A 6,846-nucleotide genomic window follows, 5' to 3' on the forward strand; every position below is an offset into this window, starting at 1 on the left:
CCCCGCGTTGACCAAGCCCTGCCTTGCCCTCCACCGCACGCGCCGGCCGCGTCCCGCGTGACACGCGCGCTCGCGCTGGCTGCGCCCCGCGCCCCCCCACTTCCGCTCGCCGTGGTGCCTCGCACCGGGCCGCACCGCACCGGCTTGCGCCCTCCCGTCCTTGCCCGTTCGCAGCCACGGCCGCGCCTCCTCTATCCCTTGCCCTGGCTGGCGCCCTCCTCCGCCCCAGCCGGCGCCAGGGACCAGGCGGGCTGCAGCGCCCAGTCGCCATGGTGTCCTCGCCCCTCTGCGCCACCTTCGGTCACCGCTCGCCTCCCCCTGTGGCTCCGGCCTAGCCTCCCCGCGGCCACTGCCGCAGCTCCCGCTGGGCCGCGGCCGAGCGCTGCCTCCGGCTGCTGCGTGCACCACCGCGGCCTCGCCTCGCTTCGGTCGTGGCCACCGGCCTCCCCTGTTTCGGTGCTCTCCCGGGTCAGCCTGCACCTTGGCGTGCACCCGTTCGGGTCGCCCGTTGCGCCCGTTGCCTGCAACCGCTAAGGCCCCTGGGGCCTATGACAGATGGGCCACACGCCCATAACATTTTCATAAAACAAAGAAGAAATATAATAATAATAACAACAACAACAATTAATTAATTAATTAAGTAATTAATTAACTTAATTAATCTAGTTAATTAAACCTAATTAACCTGCTGGTAAATCTAACTACTATTAATTAGATAACAGCCTATGACATGCGGGACCCACCCATTAGTTGACTGGTCAACGATCAACTTTGACCGCTTGCATCACGCTGATGTCATGATGACATCATAAATGCCTTTTGATTTAATTAATTCTGTTAATCCTAAAAATGATTTAAATCTTTTAAAATTAATATAAAATAAACCATAGCTCGGATGAAAAAACTTTGTACATGAAAGTTGCTCAGAACGACGAGACGAATCCGGATACGCAACCCGTTCGTCCGCCACGCATCCCTAGCACAGCGAACACGCTACTTTCCCACTCTGGTTCATCTGTCCAAAAACGCTAAACACCAGGGATAATTTCCCGGATGTTTCCCCCCCTTCACCGGTACCACCTCATACCACGTTAGGGCACCCCTAGCACCGCTACTTGTCATGTCATGCATCGCTATGCATCTGTTTGCATTATATTCATTGTTTATTCCCCCTCTTCTCTCCGATAGACTACGAGACTAACGCCGCTGCTGGTGCCCTGATCGACTACGCTGTTGACGACCCCTCTTTCTTGCCAGAGCAACCAGGCAAGCCCCCCCTTTGATCACCAGATATCGCCTATTCTCTCTCTACTGCTTGCATTAGAGTAGTGTAGCATGTTACTACTTCTGGTTAATCCTATTCTGCTGCATAGCCTGTCATTGTTGCTACAATTGTTGATACCTTTACCTGCTATCCTAATGCTTAGTATAGGATGCTAGTGTTCCATCAGTGGCCCTACACTCTTGTCCGTCTGCCATGCTATACTACTAGGCCGTGATCACTTCGGGAGGTGATCACGGGTATATACTATATACTTTATATACATGACACATGTGGTGACTAAAGTCGGGTCAGCTCGTTGAGTACCCGCAAGTGATTCCGATGTGGTAGGCTGAAGGGGCAGGTGGCTCCATCCATGTAGTGGTGGGCCTGAGTTCCCGACGGCCCCCGACTGTTACTTCGAGGCAGAGCGACAGGGCAGGTTGAGACCACCTAGGAGAGAGGTGGGCCTGGCCTTGGTCGGTGTTCGCGGTTACTTCAAGATAACACGTTTAACGAGATCTTGGTATTTTATCTGAGTCTGGCCACTGGCCTATACGCACTAACCAACTACGCGGGGATAGTTATGGGCACTCGACGTCGTGGTATCAGCCGAAGCCTTCGTGACGTCAGCGACCGAGCGGCGTGCGCGGGTTGGATTGGAACGCCTGCTCTTGTATAAGGGAGGCTAGGTCTGCTCACCAGCCGTCCTCGCAACGTGTAGGTGTGCAATGGGCGATGGGCCCAGACCCCTGCGCCATAGGATTTAGACCAGCGTGCTGACCTCTCTGTTGTGCCTAGGTACGGCTGCGACGTGTTGATCTTCCGAGGCTGGACATGACCCAGGAAAGTGTGTCCGGACAAAGGGGATCGAGCGTGTTGGGAATGTGGTGCACCCCTGCAGGGAAGTTAATCTATTCGAATAGCCGTGATCTTCGGTAACAGGACGACTTGGAGTTGTACCTTGACCTTATGACAACTAGAACCAGTTTCTTAATTAAACACACCCTTTCAAGTGCCAGATACAACCCGGTGATCGCTCTCTAACAGGGCGACAAGGAGAGGATTGCCGGGTAGGATTATGCTACACGATGGTACTTGGTGGACTTACCTTCTGTTCTCTTCTACATGCTGCAAGATGGAGGTGGCCAGAAGCGTAGTCTTCGATAAGGACTAGCTATCCCCCTCTTATTCCGGCATTCTGCAGTTCAGTCCACATATGATACCCTCATTCCATTTGATACCAATGCATACATATGTAGTGTAGCTCCTTGCTTGCGAGTACTTTGGATGAGTACTCAGGGTTGCTTTGCTCCCTCTTTCCCCCGTTTCTATACCCGATTGCTGCGACCAGATGATGGAGCCCAGGAGCCAGACGCCACCGTCGACGACGACTCCTACTACACTGGAGGTGCCTACTACTACGTGTAGCCCGCTGACGACGATGAGGAGTAGTTTAGGAGGATCCCAGGCAGAGGCCTGCGCCTCTTTCGATCTGTATCCCAGTTTGTGCTAGCCTTCTTAAGGCAAACTTGTTTAACTTATGTCTGTACTCAGATATTGTTGCTTCCGTTGACTCGTCTATGATCGAGCTCTTGTATTCGAGCCCTCGAGGCCCCTGGCTTGTAATATGATGCTTGTATGACTTTTTTTATTTGTAGAGTTGTGTTGTGATATCTTCCCGTGAGTCCCTGATCTTGATCATACACATTTGTGTGTATGATTAGTGTACGATTGAATCGGGGGCGTCACAAGTTGGTATCAGAGCCGACTGCCTGTAGGAATCCCCCTTCCACACTCCTTGGCCAAAGTCGAGTCTAGACATTACAAAACTTTTTACTAACATGGCTGTGTGGCTTACGGGTCCACGTCGCCATTTGGGTGGTATTAGGATATTTTACTCCTCGGTCTTACTCTGGGACTCTGAACTCTCTTCTACTCGGGATAAACGATTTTACTAACTCTAACTTTAGGTTCTCGAAAATACTTCTCCCGGAGAGCCCCTTTAGTCCAGATGTCCGCCTGCTGCACTAGAAAATTTTGAAGATACTCTTGGATGTTTCCCCGAACCTTGTGCCTGTTGCTTTTGCAATTCCTTACCACCGAAATATCCCTATGAATAAATACTTACACCTATCGTTCTTGCCTTTATTCCTAGTCGATCTTGTTATTACAAGATACCCCGAGAATACTTTGTGCCTCTACCTTGTAGTTCCTTGCGCAGAAATACCCCGACGGATAATTCCTCGCACTTATCGAGCATCTGCACATTCCCAGTTGTTCATGTGTTTCGCAAAAGTCTTCGAAATACCATTCGCTCTTCCGAATATCCTGAGTAGCCTATTGCTCTTGAAATTCTTGCTTGCTTGCATTATGGTTAATCCCATAAGTCTCATAATCTTATTGGCATTCCTGTCTTTATCATTTTGATTCCATTGATACAATGTGTTGCGAATGCACGCAATCCTCAATCAGATCCTAGAATTCATCCTTCTGGCTCAGACGTCATTTTAAACATGAGCTGGATCCCGACCAATTAAATTCTGCCATCGATTGTACCCCTAAGGATATTCAACTTATCGACCCCTAATCAGAGCATTGCTTCTGATCCCTTGTATTCAAATTGACAATTCCTTTGCATTTGAACTTTGCGTTAGTCAGTTGTTTCCATAAACTGATCTCCTTGCATTCCTTCTTCCTCTGGTTGAGTACCGATGCTCACATCAGATCCCCTGTGGACCACCAGATCCTTTGTTGGATTTTATCTGACAACGTCCTTCATATTCTATAAGCTTGTGAGCCTTTCCTCGGATACTTAATGCCTTTGGTAAATCGTATCCTCTATTTTCTCCAGCATGCTCTACTATCGAGCTTGTGTTATTTATTCCTGAAATTGTGGTATATGCTCCTAAGATGCCTCGATGGGTTGAACCTATGCCTTCCCCAAACCGTACGAACCCGAAAGTTTTCGTGAGTCATACTCTTCTGTTGTTTCGCCAGATAAAATTTCTACACTACAACCTCATCAAAAGCGAGAAGTAAAATGAAAGGTTATACGTTGAACAAGTGGGAGTCGACCTTGAACCCTGTGTTCATGCCCATGGACCCAATGTATACCTTATCATGGAAGCTTCTCTTAAAATAATTATCCCCTTGTTATAAGTTGATCTTGTATCTGTGGACGTGGTTCTGACCATGTTTCTCCTTGATTCCATTTCTCGTGCAAGTTTGAGCACTTGTCTTCTACAGAGCATTTCCCTAGTCCAACCTCTGCTTTGATCTGTTGTCGAGTATTACCCCATGGTATCTCGAGATTATCATGGTATCATGGAACCACATTCTCATTGATTCCAATTTTTCACGGGCTCTGAGTTTTTTTAAACACTCAAAGACACCAATAACTGACTCAAGTCCTCACCGTGATTAATCAGCTCTTGGTAACCTGCATTACTTACGAGTTTGAACTCGATCACGTCATTCCTAGCCTGCTTGGCTATATCCTTGTCGTGCCGATTTTAACTGTGCTACGTGGTCCTTCTTCCCGGAGCACAAATTTTGACGGTGAGCTAATATTACATCGACCTTCCACGTTTTATCATTTCTCCTTGAACAGCAAACTTGATTTTGAGTTTGTATCGTACCCTTGGTTCCAATTACCTTTCGCTTCATCATTCCTTTGACTTGATGTCATCGCCGATCGATTACATCTTCATGAAATCTCTTGACAAATGTGTCGTGATCCTCATCAACATTCTGAGCTTTTCCAGGATATCAATCTAATTCATGGTGAGAAATACCATCCTTGCCCCTTGATGATTTGTGTTATCATCGACAACATCCTTGTCTTCCCTCAACACAAATGTGTTCATGTTTTGGATTGAATCTTGAATCCCTTGCTAACCAGCATTTGTTCTTCTTTACCTTGGGGTATTACCATCTTTTATGCCAAGAATGTTGTGAGGATTGCCCCACCTCCTAAGAATTCTTGGTACAGTGATACTTCCCACCATCACCATTCTTTCTCGTGTTGTTTCTAACAAGAATACCCCCAAATGGTCTATGATGTGTAAAATTCAAAAATTCTAGCAATCCTATTGCTTTGACCTTAATGGTCGATAGCCTTATTCTAAGTCTATTGCTTATTGAATCATCATTCAAACATTGATCATGCTACCTAGTCCAGATTTTCGGGTGCACTTTTCAGCCAATGTTTCATTGTGTATGTTTTCTTCGAGCATACATCATTATATCATTTGATCCAACAAATGTTATCCCCTTGTTCACATAAGTGTGGAAATCCAGCTTTTGAAAATCTCAATGAATTGTCGCTGAGTCAATAAGTCACCTCCTCACCTCTCCTTAATTTAGTGATGAACCCTTGTTCGGAACTCGCTTCCATAGTTCATTTCCCGAGAAGTTTACAATGACATCTCGTCAATTTTTGTTGCACCCTTTCTTCTCAGGCATCCTGAGTCTTAGGTATCCTAACACTGATCAGATCTGAATCTCGGTCAGATATGATGGTTGGAACATATTTCCAAGAGTTATACCATTTGTCTTTATATGACCCGGTAAGGTGATGTCATGCCTAGCACACCTGGCCGGAGGACCTATTGTTGTTAGTTTCCTTTTCTGCAAGGTTATCCATTCTTCCATGAGGAAATTGTAAGACTTATTCTACAAATTGTTCCCGATGGATCCTTTGTGTATCCAAAGTCTGACCTTTGCTTGAATACCACGCCAACGCTATCTCGAAGCATGTCTGTGGTACACCAAAATTTCAACAAAGAACATTTGAAGCCCAATGCTAAATGTTTCTCACTCAATTATCCAAACACCATTGTATGGGTAATGTCATGAAATTTCTCTCACCTTACCTAAAGAGTTTTCTACATTATATCCTTTCATGGATATCATGCTCTGCTTGTCCTTGGGAAGGATATACCTTTGAGATATGTGTTTAAACACATTTTCCTTTCCACTGTTCTGTTTAAACCTGATAATCACTTTTCCTTTCCAATGGTTTTCTTAAACCTTCTTGTGATCTCTATTATATAAGCAGTAATATATTCCTATAGGCAGTAATATATTCCCTGGTTATGTAAACACCTCGTTGTACCATTCTGTCAGAAAGACCCTGTTACTTTTGTTGATGACATTCCGGTAACCACCGATGGACGAGAACTTTGCCTACTGGTCTGCCTCGTTCAACGCGCAGGAAAATGGTTCTCTTCGTCCCTCGCCCTTGGTATCGACGTTGTTGCCGACATAATCGACAAGCTATCCTCTGACATGCCTTGCTATCATGACCATGCAAGATATCACCGACCTTCCTACTTTTAACCACATGGTGGGCCCATAACCCACAATTCCACAGGATCGAAACCTGACTCTCCTGTACACTCCCTGTTCCCAAGGTTTTTCCTCGCGCGTGGCCTCGTATGTAATTCACGGGCCACCTTCCTAGTGATCTATTTTCGTAACAGACGCAATACTTAACCCCGTTGCTCTGGACCCCTTTCGCACTTGGTTTCAGACATCGAACCATTGCCTATCCATTTGAAACTTCTCATGGTACCTTCTTA

The sequence above is a fragment of the Triticum aestivum genome, chromosome 6A (genome assembly GCF_018294505.1).
Source record: "Triticum aestivum cultivar Chinese Spring chromosome 6A, IWGSC CS RefSeq v2.1, whole genome shotgun sequence".
Lineage (NCBI taxonomy): Eukaryota > Viridiplantae > Streptophyta > Magnoliopsida > Poales > Poaceae > Triticum > Triticum aestivum.